Below are 24,791 nucleotides of genomic sequence, written 5' to 3' on the forward strand. Positions count from 1 at the left end.
CCGGTTCAATCTTGATTCGGTTTTGGTACGATTTCGATTCAATTTTTAGTAAAAAATAAGAACTAAACTCAAATATCAAAATAAAATTATATTTGATATGATTCTATCGATCTCCAATGATTCTTCGGTTTAGTTCAAATCCCTATGAACCATGCACAGCTATATATTAATATAGTTGCATCAGTTTTTAATTATAAACCAATAGTTGACAAACCATAGTCAATAATTTGATGAATCAAGTTACATTCAACAACTATCGGAAGAATTGGAATCAAAGCTAATTCATATATATATATATATAGCAATCCACTCTCTGGTGGGCTTTACAGTAAGAGAAGAAATCTTTTGTGGGGGCTGCTTATGAAAACAATCATTTCTTTCTTTAGCGGATAATATAAATGCAGAATGTATAAGTGTGATAACAAACAAAAGGAAAAAAAAACTATAGCAGTGGAATTCATTTTAATGCATTTTAGATTATAGTTAGCTTAGGGAAATGCACATCACCATCTCTTATTGTAAAAGTTGGAGAGCTAAAGGCTAGGGTGAGCAGATTTCAGTTTAAACCGAAAAATCGTATCGAACCGAGTTAATTCAGTTCAATCGATTTGGTTTTAAAATTTAATCCGTTTGGTTCGATTTTATTTTATAAAAATTTCAGTTATTTCAGTTCGATTTTGAAGAAAAAAAATCGATTAAACCGAACCAACCTAAATAGTAATTTTATATATTCAAATCAAACCAAATCGAACCAAATCGATTTTTGAATTAATTTATTTTTATGAAAAATTTATGAATTATATTTAATTATATATATATATATATAAATTGTTTAATTTCATTGATTAATGATTATTAGATTCAAACTAAAGTTAAAATTAGACAAAATAACTTAAAAATCAAGTCTAAATTAAAAAAATCAATTAAAAATCAAAACCGATCGATTTAAACTGAATCAAACCAAATCAAAATAGAGTGATTCGATTCGATTCGATTTGAACCGAATGCTTACTCTACTAAAGGCATTATCAAGCAAAAATGACTAGGTATAAGCTACAAAATAATAGCAACTTAGGGTCGTGAGGAGTGGCGGTCCATTTCCTTAGCCCCTGTTTGCCATTAAGTTTCAGAGCCTGAAACTAATTTTCTGAATAAAAGCACAATTTTAAATGCTATTGAGAAAAGTAGTTTGAAAAAAACTATTTTGTTATTTTAGTATTCTTATAATTAAATTTAATTTTTAATTTTTTTTAATACCCCTAACTAGTATATTTAAAAAATTATTTTCTCAATAGTAATTTCAATAGAAATACCAAATTAGCCTTTAGTCTCTCAAGGACAAGTTTAAGAAGTATGTGCCGGATGGATTTATTGAGAGATTAAACAGAAGGTGAAGAAAAGACTGAAGGGAAAAACATGAGTAGGACAGATGGGTGCAAAGTAATTTTTTTTTAAAATAATAATAAAAATAATAATATTAAATTAAGATAAATCACACATCAGCAATTTTTATAAGGTTCACTCTCTTCCTCGCTCGTATATTTACAGTATTTGTTGGCTTTATTAATTTTTCTTTAATTATCATGATTTTAACGAGTTTTAAGTTTTTAAATATTTTTAATAATTTATTTTTTAATTATAAAAGATAAGGAATTTTTTTTAATTTTTAAATTAGAAAATTATTTTTTGTTGCTAATAGTTGAATGAATTTTTTTATATTTTCTCTTAATTTTTATAAAAATAAAAACAAAAATTTTTTAAAATTAAAAAAAATATATTTTCTACAAATAAATATGCCCCTAACATCTTGTCATTACTAGTGTATGTACTTCCAGAAATACATGCATCTCTGTTGGTAGATTTCTTGTAACTTTTAACATATGTATGTATAAAAATATATTTTATGAGAAATATAAATTATAAATTACTTTTATAAATAAAATTATAAATATAGTGAGAAAAAACTTAAATAAGTTAGATCAATTTTAATTTAATATTCCATTTGATCAATTTGGCAATATAAAATTTGTTTCATAAACACTTTTTTAATGCAAATAATTAATATTTATTTGATATTATTATTAGAATTATTTTTAAAAAATACTTTTTAAATATATTAATTAGAAAATAAAAAATTAATTAAAAAAATTAAACTAATGAGTTCAATTCAACGATGCTAAATTTGCTTTTAAAATTGTGAATCTCTCATTTAAATTTTAATATTAAAAAATAAAATTAATATATTTTAGTGATAAAAATATTAAAATAAGAAATTATTTTTAAAAATATTTAAAATATTTATTTTTTAGAAAATATCTTTTAATTTTGAAACTCAATATCAATGGGGGTACTAATGGTTTTTTATTGGGTCAAATGTTTTATTATTATTATTATTATTATTATTATTAGTAATAATAATAATAATCCGATTTTTTATTAGTGTTATTAAACTTGACCCTCTATATTTTATATTTAATCCGGTTAAGAAATTGGGTGAATGAATCAATGTTTCACTTGACCGAGTGAGTGGGTCAATATTTCAATAAGTGAGTTAATAGCCCATATCATTAAAAATTAATTAAATATATATAAATTAATTAAATATGACACCTATTAATATAAATAAATATAATTAATTAAATTTTAATTATTTAATATAAACCTTTAACACCTATTAAGTTATATTTAATAAAATTTAATAATATTTTTAAATTTTATATAAAAATATTCATACAATATAATGTATAAAAATTTCTATAAATATATAATTCTCTTTCTAGTTTTTATGAAATATTAAGCATACATTAACAAAAATATAAATATACTGAAATAAAAAATACATAATTACTAAATTAACTCAATTAATTTTAATTTTAATAACTTTTTATGAGATTTTAAGTTCAATTTCCTATATTAATAATAAAAAAGATTTATTAAATAATTGAATCTGTCGAGTCACATCGATTTAATCGTTTGATCAATTTATTGTCTGATTTAATTATAAACTCGGATCAATTTAAAGGATAATTCACTAATTCAACTGGTTGATTTGGTTTAGATTTAATAACTATGGTTCTTATTATCTTCCTAGTAATACATAACAATTAGCAAAGTTCAATTAAATATGAAGAAAAATAAAATAAAAATTAAAAAAAATATAAACTAAAATCACAAAAGTGATAATAAACATAGGAGAATAAAGTTTAATTTATTTTCTAAAATTGATAATTATGGATAATTAAATTCAAAACTGTAAATTTTGGTAATTTATTTTATGAATTTAATAAAATAGGTCAACTTTTATTAAATTATATCACATGTATGGAAAGCAAGCGCAAAACTTAATTATTAACAATAAATTATATTATTACCATTATAACTATTTTTTAGTTCTTAATAATTTTATAAGAATAGTAAATATTATAAAAATTTTATAAAAATTCATTAATTTTTATTAATCTTTTATATATTATATAATATTATTATAATATTATAAATATTATATTTAATTATTTAAATTGAAATATTAATTTTAATGTTATTTTAATTGATTATATAAATAAAAGTATTTATCAACTTAAATTTTTTCTATTTGATCAAATTTCTATGTTATATTATTAACATATAATATTAACTTAATTATAAACTTAAAGGTAATATAAAAAAAATATAATAATAAGTTTAAAAATATAAATGGGTGAAAAAGTTTAAAAATTAAAATAAATTAATAATAAATACAAATTAATTCATTAAATTTAATTCATTTAAAATTTATTATTTTACTTTTTTTAAAAAAAATGATTTGTATATATTTTATTTTAATTTTTCATAATTTAAAATAATGTTAACTTACATAATAAAATTGTATATTATTTGTAAAATTAGAAAATAAAATAATTTTAAAATGAATTTTTGTTAATCATTATAAAATTTTTATTTTTATTATATTGAAATTTTAAAATTTTATATTGTCATATAATTTAATCCAAAAAATTTTAAAACCTATTTAATATATTAATTATTTAATATATGTAATAAGTATTTTTTTTTTAAATCATAGATTATATTTTATATGTTATAAATATATTATTGATTAAAATATAAATATAAATATAAATTTAATCATGTATGTTTTAATTAAAATTATATATTGGTACTTTTTTTTTTTTTCTGAAACAGAGTTATTGGTACTTAAATCTATTGCATATGAGTATAATTACAATTCCTCTGGTTGCTTACTTTCTCTATTTTAAGACAAATTGTATATTAGCACCAGCATTATGTTTTTAGGTTGTATATGCACATTAATATTAATTAATATGTTTTATTACTGCATAAAAAGGAATGAAGAACTATTGGGTGAGCATATAAATGACTTAAAATTTGTTATTGTGCCTATGCAGATACCTTTCCTTTTCTCTTGTGAGAAAACCTGATCCTATTATATTATATGCTGCAACCTGATCCTATCATATTATATGCTGCATCCTTTATCGGTGCATACTAGTAACAGGGTAATATAATTAAATTACATACTAGTAAAATGTATAAATAATATTTTCTAAATAACGATAATAATATATTTAAAATAATAGTACCCACTAAAATTTTATAGAATAAAAATTCAATCTAATTTAATAATAATAACAATAATAATAATAATGCATGTAAATAATATTCCTTTAAAAAAAATACTATCATGAAAAAAATATTAGTTTAACATGATGAATAAAATGTTATAATAATAAAATAATACATTAATTAAAAATATATTATTATTATTATTATTTAAAAAAAAAATAAAGTTGTTACACTATCTATCTATAATTTATTTATAATCTATCTATAATATATAATATAAATAAATATGTGAAGGGGAAATATTAGATTTAACAAAAACCCTTAAGTATTTATATTGGTTACAATTATATTTTTATTATTTAAATTAATAAAAAATTAAATTTAACTGACTATTAAAAATAATATATTTTAAGAAAAGGGTTAAAATTTCAATTCTAATTCAATTATAACTCAAGAGCAATATTAAAATTTTTAATATAAAATTATATTATAGAAAAACAATAATGTTCCTTAAAAAATAATGTAACAAAAAAATAGCCTTTAATTTTTAATAATTCTATTATATTACAAATAAAACTTTAATACATATAAAATTCTTGTATTATTAAAAATTATTTTTTTTTCTAAAGTTTCTAAGCCATGTGCAATGGTAGGAGAGATGATTAGAGTTCATATATATATATATATATATATATATATATATATATATATATATATATATATATAAGTGAAGTTTTGATTTTATTATGTATAATAAAATCTTTAATCCCTCTCCCTATAATAGAAAATTTTTTAATCCCACTTTTCAATCACGTTCGAATTATTTTCATTTTTTATTTTTTAATCACTCATTAAAAGCCATCTTCTTGTTTTAGTTATTAATAAGCAGTTAGTCAATGGGTCTCAAGGCTTTACCCAGGCTAATTCTGAGAAGAAGGTGGTTGTTGTGATCATGGTCAATGGATCCACCAAAGATAATGGAGTTACAATTTCTTGATATTTTCATCTCTTTCATTTTTATTTTGTTGTGTTACAATATACAAAACGGTGCGTTTGTCAAATAAGTAAAATGAATGTCCAGCGGTTGAAGAGTTGTTATGGGCGTTGGCCATTCTGTTACTTCAGTAGCAAATTGCAAGGGTAGTTTTTTTGCAGGAGAGGGAAAGGGAAGAAGTTGTGAGGTTGTTAGATATGTTAGTTATAAAGTTGTAATAGACTATGTGCATATTCATTCTTGATTCTATTTTTCTGTCACAACATTAGTATCAGAGCGATTGTCCATGGTTATGATAGGGGTAGAGTCGCGATCCTAAGAGTGACGAAAAGAGTTGGCTTTCAATGGTGATTAAGGTTGAGCACAGATATGAAGCATGGTTATAAGAGATGGTGGCAAGCCAAGAAGTGAAGTTTCTGAGAATTATTAATGAGTTGAAAACTTTGATTGCTGGATTAAATCGGCAAAATGTGATGATGGTAGAACAGAGAATTCGATAAGAACCAGAGGAAATTGAAGAGAACGTGGATAGAATTAATTCACAGGAGCCCAAATGTTTTTCAAATTTTCATTTCTATTGCCTCAACTGAAATCATAGGAGAATAAAGTTTAATTTATTTTCTAATTTTTAATAATTATGAATAATTGAATTCAAAACTGTAAAATTGATTAATTTATTTCATTAATCTAATAAAGTAAGTCAATTTATTGGATGGAGTAGTACTGTAATCACTTTAAATATCTCTGCTCAGAGTATGGGGGATGTGAGGAGAATGTTAGTCATAAAATTAAAGCCGGATAGTTGAAGTGGAGACGTGTCACAAAAGTTTTATGTGATCGCAAGATTTCCAATAAGTTGAAAGAAAAATTTTACTATACAGTCATATGACCGGTCATGTTATATGGTAGTGTGTGTTGGGTACTGAAAGAGTCATATATGTCTAAGATAAAAATTGCGAAAATGAGAATGTTAAGAGAATCTATATAGTTGATCCTAAATTTTTAGAATAAAGGCTTAATTGAGTTAGTTGAGTATTTTAAATTATATCTCATGCATCTAAAGCCTAAAATATTAATATTAAATTATATTATATCCCTTATGTTAATTATTTTTCATTCTTTAAAAATTTTATAAAAGTAATCAGTAACTTTTAATAATTTGAAAAATATTTTAAAATAATTTTATTTAAAAATCTTGCTGTTTGAGTTATAAAATATTTGTTGAATTTTATTTTAAATTTTGAAATGAGATAAATAGTGAATTAATGGTAATTTTTATTTTATTTTTAATTAAATTTTAATTCTTTGTCATTTTTAAACTTGGAAATTCATTGTCCTAATAAATATTGTTAATAATTTATTTTCTTAATATATTAATTTAAATTATTGAATTTTTTTATTTTATTATCATTAAATCACAAAAAGTACATAATTTTTTATTTCATATATTTTAATTATAAAAATTTTAAAATAATAAAATATTTTTTTAAAAAAAATTAAACAAGTCTTTCATCTAAGGGTCAAATAAGTTAAAAATTAAGTTTTTTATTAAATAAATAATTATATTTTTTAATTAAGACTAAATAAGTCTACACTTGATAAAATATTATTTTTTAAAAAATAAAATATTATTTTTCTGTTTTTAAAATAATAATTTTAATATTAAAAAATTTTTGTTCCATGTTTTCTTTTTTTTTTAATTTTATTTTAATTAAAATTAATAAATAATTTTTAATATTTATAATTAGAAAAAAATAGTATTTTATTATTAAAAAATATTTTATTAATAATAGACTTATTTAGCCTTATTAAAAAATACAAAAATCTATTTAGCTCAAATTTAATTTTAAACTTATTTAAACCTCTAATGAAAATATAGAGATTTATTACACATCTATCTCTTTCTGATCTCCATTCATGTGTGCTAGTTTTCTAAATGAAGAAATGAAAATTAATTTTCAGTTTTTCAAAGTTTAATTAAGATTTGAAAATCAATAGAAAAGTTCAGTTTAATAATTTTATTTTTTTCATAAAAATATTATTATAACTTTTCATAATAAAAATTAAATAATTATTAAAAATATTTATGCACAATGATAAAAAAATAATTATATTATTATAAAAGAATAAATAACACATTAAAAAAATTTAAAAAGGTAAAAAATATTTTTTAGTCATTTATTTATTTTATTATGGAAGATAATAATATATTTTTAAGTTTTTAAATTAAAAAACTATTTTTTATATAATGTTTTATATAAAAATAAAAATAAAAATAAAAATATTTTGAAAAAATAAAAAAATATATATATTTTTTACAAGTAAACCTGTTCTAACATTTTGTCATTACTAGTGTACATACTGGCAGAAACACATGCACCTTTATTGGTAGCTTTCTTATAACATTAACATATGTAAATATAAAAATATATTTTATGATAAATATATTTAGAATTATAAATTATTTTTATAAATAAGATTACAAATATAGTAAGAAAAGAATAGTTAATTAAATTAGATCAATTTTAATTTGATATCCCATTTGATCTACTTGACGGTAAATAAAATATTTTTTTATCATAAATATTTTTTTAATAGAAATTAATTAACACCTATTTGATATTATTGTAAGAGTTACTATTATTATTAGAGTTACTATGGAGAAATTTTTTTAAATATATTAATTAAAAAGAAAAAAAAATTAAAAGTTAAATTTATGAACTTTAGTTTAGCGGTACTAAGCTGAATCTTTAATTTGAATTTCAATTGTAGTTAATTATAAAAAAAAAATTGAAAATAAATTTCATATATTTTAATTATAAAAATGTTAAAATAATAAAATATTTTTAAAAAAAAAATTAAACAAGTCTTTCATCTAAGGGTCAAATAAGTTAAAAATTAAGTTTTTTATTAAATAAATAATTATATTTTTTAATTAAGACTAAATAAGTTTACACTTGATAAAATATTATTTTTCTAAAAATAAAATATTATTTTTCTGTTTTTAAAATAATAATTTTTATATTAAAAAATTTTTGTTCCATGTTTTCTTTTTTTTTTTTTATTTTAATTAAAATTAATAAATAATTTTTAATATTTATAATTAGGAAAAAATAGTATTTTATTATTAAAAAATATTTTATTAATAATTGTCACGACCCAACCTATGGGCCGGACCGGCACTAGGACCTGGGCCAGCCTAAAGCCCCCGAGGCCCGTAGTAAGCCTAACTATTCATTAACCCAATTCTAAGGCCCATTTGGGCACAATTTCAAGAAACCAACCGGACAGAGTCCGGCCATAAAGTGGACCTTTCAACGGGGAGTTTTTGACTCACCCGACCTGTAAACACAATATACAATCCATTGGGGAGCTCAGCTTACCCTCCACATATTCATATAATCATAAAGATAAATGGAAGCTCAGCTCCCTCATCAAATCCATCAAACATGCATATAATAATTTTACAGGTCCACAATAAGAACTTATATTACAAGCCCAATTTAAATGAAGGTTTCTAACACATGCGGAAATTCTAGAAATTCATAGAATTACACAAATATTGATAAACGACCTGCGAGGGAGAAAAGCAGGTTAACCTCAAAAATATCCTCCTGTGGCCTGAAAAATATTGAACAGGAGTGAGCGTTCGACTCAGAGAGTAAAATATCAATTTTAACCATAATCTCTATAACTATCTAAAACTAATGCACCCTGTAGAGTGAAATGCAACATCAATAACATTTTCACATCATAACATCAAAAAGGTAATTTGGAGCACTCACGCACCCTGTAACATCAATCATAATATATGGGAGCTGATCCCCTATACAGCCCTCTTAAATCCAACCTGGTGCCAGCGAAGAACTCAAGCCGGACTTTCGCTTAATAAACCAAATCGGGGGTCCCAGCGAAGAACTCAAGCCGTGACTACCCCCCGAAGGATCGGGTCCCAGCGAAGAACTCAAGCCGTGACTACCCGTCCTATCCATAGTCCACACCACATCACACGCACGCCAACGCACGCACTGCTCCAAATTACCACAACAACATCCATGGCACGTTAACAGTTATGAATGCAACATAAATCGTGCCTAGAGTTTAACTACATAAATATATGCATATAAGTGATGCATGGGCATGCTGAACATATAATAATATCGAAATTACAATTAAAATTAATATTTTACTCACAGACTTGACGGTGGTCACTGAGGCGGCTGGGCGGAGGAAGAAGGCTGTCCCGGCTCACCTGACAATTTTATTGCAATCATTTAATAAATTTAACTCAATACAAACAAAGAAAAAGACCAAATACGTCCTAAGTCGTGCCGAAAATCCGGCAGAGTCTCCCCTATACCTAGGACCTACCCAACCTGCAAAATGGCTCAAAACACACTTCTATATTTACAATCCATATATCCACAGCTCAATCATATCACACAGCCCCTCCTGGGCCCATCAAATCAATCATCCATCACAATATGTAAAATTTTAATTTAGTCCTTATAATTGACCATTTTTGCAAAAACTGCCCAAATAAGCTCTAAAAATTCTAAAACTTTGCCCCGCGGTCCTTAGCAATATTACTAAGCTATTGCAAAAAGAATCATAATTTTCTAAGCTACCACGAATATTTTATGGATTTTTAATCCTATTTAAGTACTAAAAAATTACAAAAAAGCAAGGTTCGGGTTTACCTTTGCCGATTCCGACTTTGGGGACGCGCTCGGGACGTCTGACAATGGGGGGATAGCCAAAACCTCGATCCACCCGAGACTTTTCCAGAACTGGTGCATGCGGCGTAAATTCACGCACTGGACAATCGTCGAATTTCCATGAATTGAGGATACCTACACGAAGCCAATAACACGGGGGTTAGCACATAAATTTTTCAGAATTTTCTAAGCTCATTTACTGCTTGGAAAAACACTGCGAAGTTCCGTGGGACCCACTGAAAAACGGTGTCGGAAAAATTCGAAATTTATGTCGCCGCGAAACTCTCGACGAGTGGAGCGCTCTGGTACTCTAGGTTTTCTCGTGGGGTTTACGGTTTGTGAGAAATCTAGTCCAAAAGTCAAAATGGGCTAAAACTTCCCGGACAAGAATTGGACAAACCGCTCGATGGATTTCGGTGTTCTTGGTGTCTATGGAAAGCTCTCGTCGAGTAGATGAGTTTAGACACAAGACCGGTCCGATTGGTGGCCGGATCGGCCGGATTTTGGGCGGGAAGTCCAGGCGTCGCGTGCGCTGCGCGTCCTTTCTAAGGCCGTTTTCTGGCGTTCCAGGCGGCGGCCGGCCGTGGGGGAGGGCCGAGGTGGGGCGCCGGCGAGGTGGGCAGGCAGGGGAGGTGGCGGCGCTGCAAGGGGAGGAGGGAGGAGGGAGAAAAGAGAGAGAGAAGGGGAGGAGGTCGACGCGCGCGGGAGGAAGAAGGAAGAAAAAGAAAAGGCCGGTCCGGTTCGACCGGTCCGGTTCGATTCGGACGGTCCGATTCAGGATACAAAATTTTGAATTTTTACTCTGCCTCGGGACCAAAAACGAGGTCCAAAAATTCCGAAAAAAATCCAAAAAACTTAGAAAAATTCGTAGACTCCAAATATATTTTTAGTTTTTCCACGTGGTCTTTAAATTAATTTTTAAAAATCATCAAAGTTTATATTTTCGGAAAATCGAACCCGATTTTTTAAAATCCGAAAAATCTCAAATAATTTCTTAAAATTAAAATATCAATAATACTCATAAAATAATAAAATTTAAATTTTTTTGGGGTGTTACAATAATAGACTTATTTAGTCTTATTAAAAAATACAAAAATTTATTTAGCTCAAATTTAATTTTAAACTTATTTAAACCTCTAATGAAAATATAGAGATTTATTTTTTTATTTTTTACATTTAAAACTACTATAAATAATACAATTATGTGAATGTCCACAACCACCAAGAATCATTATTCAATTCAATTTTATAACTCCCAACATATTAATTTGTATATTAATTTTCTTATTTATATTTTTATAACTCTTAAATATGTATTCATGGTATAGAATCTATAATATAGAGGCTATATCCAAAGCAAGTGTTAGCAAGGTGTATGATTAAAGGTATTTTCTATTTCTAAACTATTCTTCTCTTTCCTCTCCCAACTTTCTTTTCATTTTTTTTTTAAATATTTCTCATAGTTTTATATATTTTTTATATAAAAAAATAATATTCCTTTAGAAAAGTATTTTTAATTTTTAAACTCAATTTCAAGCGGGTTATTAATATTTTTTTATTGGGCTCCATCTATCTATAATCTATTATTTAAATTAATTAAAAATTAAATTTAATTAATTATTAAAAATAATGTATTTTTAAAAAAGTTAAAATTTCAATTCTAATTTAATTATAACTAAGAGAAATATAAAATAATCTAATTTTATGTGAAACAAACGAAGTTTTAGAGTTGTTACAATTTCTTGATATTTACAAATATGCATACAAATACAACTAATGTATAAATACACATTTAAAGAAAACTTAGTATTATTAAATAAGTGCAAGTTGGCCAAATAGATGCTCGAATATTTTTCAATTTTTCATTTTTATTGCCTCAAAATAAAAATATTTATCATTGTAATACATAGCAATTAACAAAGTTCAATTAAATGTGAAGAAAATAAAAAAAAAATCCACTAAAATAATAGGAGAATAAAGTTTAATTTATTTTCTAATTTTAATAATTATGAATAATTGAATTCAAAACTGTAAAATTGATTAATTTATTTTATGAATTTAATAAAATAGGTTAATTTATTTTAAATTATATCTCATGCATCGAAAGCCTAAAATATTAATAGTAAATTATATTATATCCCTTACATTAATTATTTTTCATTCTTTAAAAATTTTATAAAAGTAATAAGTACTTTTTTAATAATTTAAAAAATATTTAAAAATAAATTTATTCAAAAATCTTGTTGTTTGAATTATAAAATATTTGTTGAATTTTATTTTAAATTTTGAAACGAGATAAATGGTGAATTGATGGTAATTTTTATTTTATTTTTAATTAAATTTTAATTTTTTTGTTATTTTTAAACTTGGAAATTCATTGTCCTAATAAATATTGTTAATAATTTATTTTCTTAACATATTAATTTAAATTATTGAATTTTTTATTATATTATCATTAAATCACAAAAAGTACATTAAATTTTTTTATTTATTCAACGATAAATTTTTATATATTAAATTTTATTGTTCATTAATATAAATAATTTTATTATTTAAACATTTAATTTTAAATATTTATTTTATTATAAAATAAAATTTTACATTAAAACTTTTAAATTATTTTTTAATGCTAATTGTGCATTGATATGATTCGATTTGATAACACTACCCATATTTTCTCTTAGAGGTAATTAATTAATTAATAATCCTTATAGATAAATTAAAATTTAAACATAATTAATTGAATAAAAATTAAAATAACATTTTTTATTTTAATTATTATTTTTTTGAAACAATTTGAATTATTATTTAACTGAATAGTAAATGCAATATAAGTTACTGTTTTCATAAAGATATCTATAAATTACAAATAATTGCTGAACGCTTTCTCTTTCGCCCTAAACATACAGAGCCTATTCAGCAACCAAACATACAAAGCTTGATTCTCTTTCTATATTGATAACTGTTTCTGCCGCTTACACCTTGTGAATTTCGACATCTCAATTTTGGGCAAAATTATCAAATTTGGATTGAAGCCCAATACTGTGACATTTACTATCTTAATTAATGGGCTCTGTATGGATGGTAAAACCAGTCGAGCAGAGATTTTTTCAATGATATGGTTGCTGGAGGTTATCAACCTGATGTTCATACTTACACTGTGATCATAAATGCTCTTTGTAAATGTGGGAAAACAAATGTGGCTATTGAGTTGCTAAAGGGAATGGTTGAGAGAGGTTGTGAGCTAGATGTTGTGACATAAAATGCAATTGTGGACGCTCTTTGCAAGGATAAGCTAGTTATTGAGGCTTTAGACCTCTTCTCTCAAATGAGGAATAAATGTATTTCACCTAATGTTGTCACTTACACCTGCTTAATTCAAGGTCTTTGCAATTTAGGCAAATGGAATCAAGCTTTGGCCTTGTTGAAAGAAATGGCGGGGCAAAACATATCACCAAACATTATTACCTTCAATATATTGATTGACAATCTTTGATAGGAAGGACTGGTTTCAAAAGCTCAAGAAATAATGAAAATAATGATCCAACAAGGGGTGAAGCCTGATGTTGTCACTTACAGTTCTTTGATGGACGGATTTTGTCTGTGTAACCAAATAGATGAAGCTACAAAATTATTTGATCATATGGTAAGCAGTGGCATAGCTGATGTCTTTAGCTACAACATCTTGATTAATGGATATTGTAAGAGCAAAAGGATAGATGAAGCAACAAAACTTTTTGATGAAATGATTAAAAGTAGTTTAGTTCCCAACTTTGTTACTTATACTACTCTTATTAAGGGATTGCGGGAAGCAGGGCGACCTGGAATTGTACTAGAAGTTTTCAAGAACATGTGTTCTCATGGTCGTGACAGGATAAAGTGACTTTTTCAATCATTCTTGATGGCTTGTGCAAACAAGGGTATCTTGATGAGGCACTCACACTATTTAAAGCGATGGAAAAGAGTCGGTTGAAGCCTGATTGTGTGAGTTTTACCATTTTGATTGATGGTATGTGCAAAGCTGGGAGGCTTAATGATGCCAAAGAACTAGTTTTTAGGCATTTTGAAAAAGGCTTACAGCCTAATGTTTATACATATAGTGCAATAATAAAAGGCCTTTGCAAAGAAGGATTATTAGATGAAGCATACAAAGTTTTTAGAGGAATGGAAAAGAGCGGATGTTTACCGAATGGTTCTGTTATAATGTGATTATTCAAGGATTTATCGGGCATAAGGATGTAGCAAAGGCAACACAGCTTATTGATGAAATGGTTGATAAAGGATTCTCTGCAGATGCCAGCACCTTCGAATTGGTAATACATTTATCGCGCAATGACGATCTCATTCTGAGAAAACTATGAAATTGTTCCAAATGTTCTAAACTCAACTCAACTCAACTAAGCCTTTATCCCAAAAATTTGGGATCGGCTATATGGATTCGCTTTCTCCACTCTGAACGATTTTGGGTTAAATTCTCATAAATGTGTAATGCATCTAGGTCATGTTGTACTACTCTCCTCCAAGTCAATTTAGGTCTATCCCTTTTTTTCTTTCTATCCTCTAACCTAATGTGCTCTACTTGTCTAACTGGAGCCTCCGTATGTCTACGCTTCACATGACCAAACCACCTCAATCTCCCTTCTCTTAACTTATCTTCAATTGGCACCACTCCTACATTTTCTCTAATACTCTCATTACGGACTTTATCTAGTCTAGTATGGCCACTCATCCACCTTAACATTCTCATCTCTGCAACTCTTATCTTAGATGCATATGACTCTTTCAGTACCCAACACTCACTACCATATAACATAGCCGGTCGTATGGCTGTACGGTAAAATTTTCCTTTCAATTTATTGGGAATCTTACGATCACATAAAACTCCCGTGGCACGTCTCCACTTCAACCATCCGGCTTTAATCCTATGACTAACATCCTCCTCACATCCCTCGTCTACTTGAAGGACTGAGCCTAGATATTTAAAGTGATTACTTTGGGGCAGTATCACTCCATTCAAACTAACTCCTTCCCTAGATATTTAAATTGTTCCAAATGTTCTAAAGATGCAAATTTTAAGTGATATTTTAACAATCAAGACTTGCTCAACAGATGTACGAGGTATTTGTTATGTTGTGAGTTATTGCTGCTTCAATATATTTCATTTGAGTACAATTACAATCCCTCTAGTAGTTACTTTCCCTTTTCAAAAGAAACTATGTACTAGCACTAGATTATGATTTTAGGTTGTATATGCATATTAACATTAATGAATATGTTTGACTGCTAGATAAAAAGGACTGAAGAACTATTGGGTGAGTATGTGAAATGAGATATTTTGATATAATAGCAGCTTAACTTGTATTTCTATTTTATATGTTTAGCCATTGGTGTCCTGCATATTGACATTTTTTTTTCATGAGTAGATTGGAAATGTCAGAAGCTTTACATTGTTACCATGCCTTGTTTGCTTACATGTTATTTTTTCTGGGCAGGGCCTGTGAACATATTGTTCTTCTTCATTATAGAGACATCATCAGCTTGTTAAGTTTCTATTGACCTGATTCCTAATCTCAAAGTAACAAATCTCATAATCATGATAGTAACTGGTAACTATATTATGATTTATTTATTATTATTATTAATTTTTTTTTGCGTGTCTTAGGCCTGATTGCTTACCATCATCTCATTTGTATGTTTTAAGTCCCCTTTTTTTAGTATTAAATAAATTTCAGCGAAATATCTGCATAGCTTGTGATGATGAGTTTTTGGATGTGAAATTTATATCATCTATGGGATCAATTAACCAGCAAAGTTCTTCGGTTTTGACTAAATTATACTGTATACTCTATTGAATATTCAATCTTGTTCTATTCATAAAAAAATTTATTGCAGTAAATTTTCTTATCACATGCAAATTTTCTGATTTCTATCTATTGCCTCATTGTATGAAATTCACAATTAACCTAGTTAACCCATACGTTTCGCCATTTTCAGTTGTAACTAGTGTTGTTTGAATTTGAAATTAATTTCAGTAGCCAGATTTATGTTTTTTCAGGAAAAAGTGCCTCCTATATCTCCTGGCCGGTTATCACCTGTGTCTATCATGTTCTATGGCCTTCTAGCACTTCCCTTCTTGTGCAGGATCTAGCTCTTCTGGTCCAGGTACAAGTCCTCTTTCTACAAGATCAAGGAACTACCTTTCTCTCCCAACTTTATAACCTCCAACATATTCAAGGGGCCATATATGTTCTTTGACTACTTATGGTTCTGAATTTGAGAGCTGAATAGATGAATTTGACAACATATTCAAGGGACAACATATTCAAGGAAAATCTGAAAGCTCTTCTTGTTGAAGGCTTTCTTCTCGGACTGGCTGCTCCCGGCATGGAGGCTAATTAATGTGCAAAATGACCTGATCTTTAATGATAAACTATGAAGAACACCAGAAGTATGAATTAATCAGTACTCTGAAGCAGAGAATTGCTTAACCAGTCCACGATTAATGCAGCCATCTCTAGTATTAAGAGAATTCCAGTTTGGACTCACTAGCTGTTGGTTTCATTATGATAAACTTTGAAATTCTTACTGTTAGAAGAAGTTGCTAATATGCCTATGAGTCTGTCATCGGAGATCTGTTGTTTTTGTCAATAGAGAAGGAAATTGGCCAGTTCGTATTTCAAATTCTAAATATTTTTGCAGTTTCTTTTAAATTTTCTCGTGTTATGATTAATATTCAAGAGATGATATATAGCATTGATAGCATATGAAAATATATTTTTAAATATATTTTTTAATAATTTATTATTTTATTATGAAAGATAAGAATATATATATTTTTTCTTTTAAATTAGAAAACTTTTTTAAACATATTTTTATATATATTTTTTATTTTTTTTATAAAAAATAAAAATTATAATTTTTTAAAAAATAAAAAAAATTATTTTCTACAAACAAAAATGTCCTAACATTTTGTCATTACTAGTGTATATACTTGCAGAAACGTATGCACCTCTATTGGTAGATTTCTAGTAACTCTAGCATATGTAAATATAAAAATATATTTTACGATAAATATATTTAGAATTATAAATTACTTTTATAAATAAAAATAAAAAAAATATAGTAAGAAAATATTCCATTTGATCAATTTGACGGTAATAAAATATATATTTTTTTTTGTTATAAATGTTGTTTTAATAGAAAATAATTATGGTCTATTCAATATTATTATCAGAGTTACTAGTGAGAAATTTTTTTAAATTTGTTAGTTAGACAGTAAAAGAAAATTGATTAAAAGATTTATTAGAATTCATCGATAGTTTTGAGTCTTTGATATGATGGTTAAATTATTCAGAATTTGATTGAAAAGCTCTAAAATTACCCATTTTTCTCTCTTTTTGTTTCTCATAAATTCAATAGTTGCTAATTGCGAAGTTGGTTGGAAAATCTTTCTTCGGCAGAGGAGAGTCGAATGGGACTGGTTCGTTTTAGGTTCATTCAATTAGATTCAAAGTAACAGGGTAATATAATTAAATTACATACTAGTAAAATATATAAAATAATATTTTCTAAATAACGATAATAATATATTTAAAATAATAGTACCCACTAAAATTGTATAGAATAAAAATTCAATCTAATTTAATAATAATAACAATAATAATAATAATGCATGTAAATAATATTCCTTTAAAAAAAATACTATCATGAAAAAAATATTAGTTTAACATGATGAATAAAATGTTATAATAATAAAATAATACATTAATTAAAAATATATTATTATTATTATTATTATTTAAAAAAAAATAAAGTTGTTACACTATCTATCTATAATTTATTTATAATCTATCTATAATATATAATATAAATAAATATGTGAAGGGGAAATATTAGATTTAACAAAAACCCTTAAGTATTTATATTAGTTACAATTATACTTTTATTATTTAAATTAATAAAAAATTAAAGTTAACTGACTATTAAAAATAATATATTTTAAGAAAAGGGTTAAAATTTCAATTCTAATTCAATTATAACTCAAGAGCAATATTAAAATTTTTAATATAAAATTATATTATAGAAAAACAATAATGTTCCTTAAAAAATAATGTAACAAAAAAATAGCCTTTAATTTTTAATAATTCTATTATATTACAAATAAAACTTTAATACATATAAAACTGTTGCATTTATTAAAAATTAAATTTTTTTAAGTTTCCAAGCCATGTAAAATGATAGGAGAGATGATTAGAGTTCATATATATAAAAGTGAAGTTTTGATTTTATATGCAATAATTTTGCCTTGTGATTATCTCTTAGAAACAACTTTATATATAATAAAATCTTTAATCCGTCTCCCTATAATAGAATTCTATGTACATGTCACTATCTATTTATAGAGTCAGAATAGCATTACAATTTACATAAATTTAAAGTTAGTTAGATATGTTAGTTATAAAGTTGTAACAGACTATGTACACATCATTCTTGATTTACTATAAAGATTTGATTAATTATTGAGTTTCATTCTCTGTGTCTTCATTCCTTTTTATTTTTCTGTCACAACATTGGTATCAGAGCGATTGTCCATGGCCATGATAGGGGTAGAGTCGCGATCCTAATAGTGGCGAAAAGAGTTGGCTTTCAATGATGATTAAGGTTGAGCACAGATAGAAAGCATGGTTACAAGAGATGGTGGCGAGTTAATAAGTGAAGTTTCAGAGAGTTATTAATGAGTTGAAAACTTTGATTGCTGAATTAAATCGGCAAAATGTGAAGATGGTAGAATAGAGAATTCGACAAGAACCAGAGGAAATTGAAGAGAACGTGGATAGAATTAATTCACAGGAGCCCAAATGTTTTTCAATTTTTCATTTCTATTGCCTCAACTGCAATCATAGGAGAATAAAGTTTAATTTATTTTCTAATTTTTAATAATTATGAATAATTGAATTCAAAACAGTAAAATTGATTAATTAATTAAGTTCAATAATGTGAACACAGATGTCATTTTTCGTTTTCTAAATTTTGAAAATTTTATTAAAATGTGAACACGCTTCCACTTATATAAAATAAATAAATATCATTAATTTAACATTACAATCAAATAATAAAAAATATTTTCATAAAAAATATGTTTTTTTATAAATATTTTCATTGAAAATATTTTCTATATACAAGCCATTTTATGTGAAACAAACGAAGTCTTAGAATTATTACAATTTATTGATATTTACAAATATGCATACAAATACAACTAATGTATAAATACACATTTAAAGAAAACTTAGTATTATTAAATAAGTGCAAGTTGGTCAAATAGACGTTCGAATATTTTTCAATTTTTCATTTTTATTGCCTCAAAACAAAAATATTTATCACTGTAATACATAGCAATTAACAAAGTTCAATTAAATGTGAAGAAAATAAAAAAAAATCCACTAAAATAATAGGAGAATAAAGTTTAATTTATTTTCTAATTTTAATAATTATGAATAATTGAATTCAAAACTGTAAAATTGATTAATTTATTTCATGAATTTAATAAAATAGGTCAATTTATTTTAAATTATATCTCATGCATCGAAAGCCTAAAATATTAATAGTAAATTATATTATATCCCTTATATTTATTATTTTTCATTCTTTAAAAATTTTATAAAAGTAATAAGTACTTTTTTAATAATTTAAAAAATATTTAAAAATAAATTTATTCAAAAATCTTGTTGTTTGATTTATAAAATATTTGTTGAATTTTATTTTAAATTTTGAAATGAGATAAATGGTGAATTAATGGTAATTTTTATTTTATTAATTTTTTTTCATTTTTAAACTTGGAAATTCATTGTCCTAATAAATATTGTTAATAATTTATTTTCTTAACATATTAATTTAAATTATTGAATTTTTTATTATATTATTATTAAATCACAAAAAGTATATTAATTTTTTTATTTATTCAAAGATAAATTTTAATATATTAAATTAAAATAACATTTTTTATTTTAATTATTATTTTTTTGAAACAATTTGAATTATTATTTAACTGAATAGTAAATGCAATATAAGTTACTGTTTTCGTAAAGATATCTATAAATTACAAATAATTGCTGAACGCTCTCTCTTTCGCCCTAAACATGCGGAGCCGTCTCTCTTTCTCTGAAGATGATAATGTCGGCGCGGAGGATTTTCACAACTACTGAGAGGTTCTTCCACTTTCTACTGCAAACGGAAATGGGTATCATTCAATCTCCATCCTTGTTATTTACCAATTACTTCCATTCTTCTGCTTCCACGCATAATCCTAAAGATGCAAAATCTCAACGTTTCTTGAGATCTAAGTTCAATTCTTCTTCTTTTAGGGACGTTGATGATGCCTTAGCTTTCTTTAATCATATCATTCTTTTGCGTCCTCTGCCTTCTATTGTTCAATTTTGTCGATTTTTATCTGCTCTTGTGGGAATGAAACAATATCACACGGTTATTTCTTTGTCCAGAACAATTGAGTCTCTAGGAATCTCACACAATATTTGCTCTCTTTCTATATTGATTAACTGTTTCTGCCGCTTACACCTTGTGAATTTTGGCTTCTCAATTCTGGGGAAAATTATCAAATTTGGATTGGAGCCCAATACTGTGACATTTACTAACTTAATTAAAGGGCTCTGTATAGATGGTAAAATCAATGGAGCAGTAGATTTTTTCAATGATATGGTTGCTGGAGGTTATCAACCTGATGTTCATACTTACACTGTGATCATAAATGCTCTTTGTAAATGTGGGAAAACAAATGTGGCTATTGAGTTGCTAAAGGGAATGGTTGAGAGAGGTTGTGAGCCAAATGTTGTGACATACAGTGCAATTGTGGACGCTCTTTGCAAGGATAAGCTAGTTATTGAGGCTTTAGACCTCTTCTCTCAAATGAGGAATAAATGTATTTCACCTAATGTTGTCACTTACACCTGCTTAATTCAAGGTCTTTGCAATTTAGGCAAATGGAATCAAGCTCGCCTTGTTGAAAGAAATGGCAGGGCAAAACATATCACCAAACATTATTACCTTCAATATATTGATTGACAATCTTTGCAAGGAAGGACTGGTTTCAAAAGCTCAAGAAATAATGAAAATAATGATCCAACAAGGGGTGAAGCCTGATGTTGTCACTTACAGTTCTTTGATGGACGGATTTTGTCTGTGTAACCAAATGGATGAAGCTACAAAATTATTTGATCATATGGTAAGCAGTGGCATAGCTGATGTCTTTAGCTACAACATCTTGATTAATGGATACTGCAAGAGCAAAAGGATAGATGAAGCAACAAAACTTTTTGATGAAATGATTAAAAGTAGTTTAGTTCCCAACTCTGTTACTTATAATACTCTTATTAAGGGATTGTGGGAAGCAAGGCGACCTGGAATTGCACTAGAAGTTTTCAAGAACATGTGTTCTCATGGTCAGCAGCCAAATAAAGTGACTTTTTCAATCATTCTTGATGGCTTGTGCAAACAAGGGTATCTTGATGAGGCACTCACACTCTTTAAAGCGATGGAAAAGAGTCGGTTGAAGCCTGATTGTGTGAGTTTTACGATTTTGATTGATGGTATGTGCAAAGCTGGGAGGCTTAATGATGCCAAAGAACTATTTTTTAGGCATTTTGAAAAAGGCTTACAGCCTAATGTTTATACATATAGTACAATAATAAAAGGCCTTTGCAAAGAAGGATTATTAGATGAAGCATACAAAGTTTTTAGAGGAATGGAAAAGAGCGGATGCGTACCAAATGGTTGCTGTTATAATGTGATTATTCAAGGGTTTCTCTGGCATAAGGATGTAGCAAAGGCAACACAGCTTATTGATGAAATGGTTGATAAAGGATTCTCTGCAGATGCCACCACCTTCGAATTGGTAATACATTTATCGCGCAATGACGATCTCATTCTGAGAAAACTACGAAATCGTTCCAAATGTTCTAAAGATGCAAATTTTAAGTGATATTTTAACAATCAAGACTTGCACAACAGATGGACGAGGTATTTGTTATGTTGTGAGTTATTGCTACTTCAATATATTTCATTTGAGTACAATTACAATCCCTCTAGTAGTTACTTTCCCTTTTCAAAAGAAACTATATATTAGCACTAGATTATGATTTTAGGTTGTATATGCACATTAACATTAATGAATATGTTTGATTGCTAGATAAAAAGGACTGAAGTACTATTGGGTGAGTATGTGAATAACCTAAGATTTGTTATTGTGCCTATGCAGATACCTTTCCCTTTCTCTTGTGAGACCCTGCTACTTCCCTTATCAATGTATTTTGTGTATAGTTTCAGTGTTGGCAATTCATTTATCAACCTACCATGATGAATTTCTAATTTTTATTATATTCCTAAAAGCAAAACTCGCACGCTAACTAGATAATTCCTTTTATATATGTAGAATGTGTAAGCATATTTGTTCTGTGCTTAATTCTATGTGCATTTGCAGGTTTTTCACCCTTTTTCCATACAGGAAATCAGTGCATGTTGTGGTTTTTATCTTGCAAGCATTTTGTGATTCCATAATCACAATTAATAATGTGCCTATTCCCTAATTTGCAACTTTCTGCATTATTTTCTGCTTGATGATGCAACTGCAAAAAGTAGAAAGTGGATTGACGGAAAAAAGAAGAAGAAGAAGAAGATAGTTATGGGTCCATGGCTAGGTTTAAAGGATGGAAAAACAAAAAAAAAAAAGGGAAGGGAAGAGAGGGGAGGGGGGGTGGGGGGGTGGGCGTGTGTAAGCTTAAGACAGCTAGACAGTTGAAGTAGAAACATAAAAATTGCCATATTGGAGTTTGCTTACTGTTAAAAGAAAGTGAATCTTCCAAAAAATGTTGGAATGTATTATACATAGAATTTGGGTAGTAGATACTTACATTATAGAGTGATTTATGTTCAAATGGTTGCTAATAATGGAATGATATTTTTTGATATAATAGCAGCTTTACTTGTATTTCTATCTTATATGTTTAGCCATTGGCGTCCTGTATATTGTCATTTTATTTTCGTGAGAAGGTTGGAAATATCAAAGCTTTATATTGTTGTTATGCACATGGAGAAAAAACCCAATTGTACTGTGGCCTCATAGCACTTCCCCTTCTTGTGCATATTACAAATGAATTATAAGTGAATTATTTCGTGCCTATGCTAATTGAAAGAAAAATGGATAATTCTTAAAATTAAATTATTTGTAATGTTATCTAGACGCGCCAACCTGCAGCTGAAAACTCTAGGCCGCTTGGGGCGGCTGGGGCCTTATGGGGCTAATGGTCAATCAGAGAAGTCTGTTTTGCTTCGCCTCTACATTTGAGATGAGCGTATTTTCTCCAATTGGTTGCTCTTGGCACGGATGATGTGGAAAGCACGAAATGACCTGATCTTCAATGATAAACTATGGAAAACACCAAATATCATCAACAAAGCTATCCATCTGGTTAGTAGCAGAGTTTTGACACTCCCAATTTTTTTTATTAGAAGTCTAAGGGTGGAAAATATAATTTTGGATCAGTTGAAGGATTAAAATGAACTTTATCATTAAAGTTATAGGTGGCAGCCCAGTTTCACCCGTCGATGGCAACAGATAGGATACTCGCGAAAATCACCTACTTAAATCCAAATATGATTAATATTTTTAAAATTAAATTCACCATAAATTCGATTAAAATTTATTATCAACTGTCTAAATAAGTTCTAAACTCGATTATTATTATTCGAAAAATTTTAAAATCTATTTAATTTTATATATTTTAAATAATAATTTATATAAAATTTTATTTTTTATTAATAATTTATATTTTGAGGAGGATGTTAGTCATAGTATTAAAGCTGAATGGTTGAAGTGGATACGTGTCACGGGAGTTTTATGTGATCGTAAGATTCCCAATAAGTTGAAAGAAAAATTTTACCGTACAGCCATACGATCGGCTATGTTATATGTTATATGGTAGTGAGTGTTGGGTACTGAAAGAGTCGTATGCGTCTAAGATAAAAGTTGCAGAGATGAGAATGTTAAGGTGGATGAGTGGCCATACTAGACTAGATAAAGTCCGTAATGAGAGTATTAGAGAAAAAGTAGGAGTGGTGCCAATTGAAGATAAGTTGAAAGAAGGGATATTGAGGTGGTTTGGTCATGTAAAGCGTAGACATACGGAGGCTCCAGTTAGACAAGTAGAGCATATTAGGTTAGAGGATAGAAAGAAAAAAAAAGGGTAAACCTAAATTGACTTGAAGGAAAATAGTACAATATGACCTAGAAGCATTACACATTTCTGAGGATTTAACCAAAAATCATTTAGAGTGGAGAAAGTGAATTCATATAGCCGGCCCCAAATTTTTTGGGATAAAGGCTTAGTTGAGTTGAGTTGAATATTAATAATTTATATTTTAAAATTTTCATAAAATATTTAAATCCTATTTTATTTAAAATAAAAATGTAAAATTTACAAATATTA

General features: G+C 26.8%; 1 protein-coding gene and 2 pseudogenes across 5 annotated transcripts in view; all 3 read left to right on the forward strand.

The window, feature by feature from the left end:
• LOC131171796 (pentatricopeptide repeat-containing protein At5g16640, mitochondrial-like) overlaps positions 1-24,791 on the forward strand; it is a 72,714-nt gene that overhangs the window by 23,547 nt on the left and 24,376 nt on the right. The window contains exon 1 of one of the 5 annotated variants that reach the window (XR_009142437.1): positions 20,459-20,533. The exons of the other annotated variants lie outside the window; for them this stretch is intronic. The gene's annotated coding sequence lies outside the window, so the exon portion shown is untranslated. Of the gene's footprint in view, positions 1-20,458; positions 20,534-24,791 lie in introns of those variants that run through there. 5 annotated transcript variants of the gene reach the window in all.
• On the forward strand, positions 13,008-14,672 carry LOC131172031 (pentatricopeptide repeat-containing protein At1g62930, chloroplastic-like; annotated as a pseudogene).
• Positions 20,541-23,293, forward strand: LOC131169054 (putative pentatricopeptide repeat-containing protein At1g12700, mitochondrial; annotated as a pseudogene).

This window comes from Hevea brasiliensis, chromosome 13 (assembly GCF_030052815.1).
Source record: "Hevea brasiliensis isolate MT/VB/25A 57/8 chromosome 13, ASM3005281v1, whole genome shotgun sequence".
Lineage (NCBI taxonomy): Eukaryota > Viridiplantae > Streptophyta > Magnoliopsida > Malpighiales > Euphorbiaceae > Hevea > Hevea brasiliensis.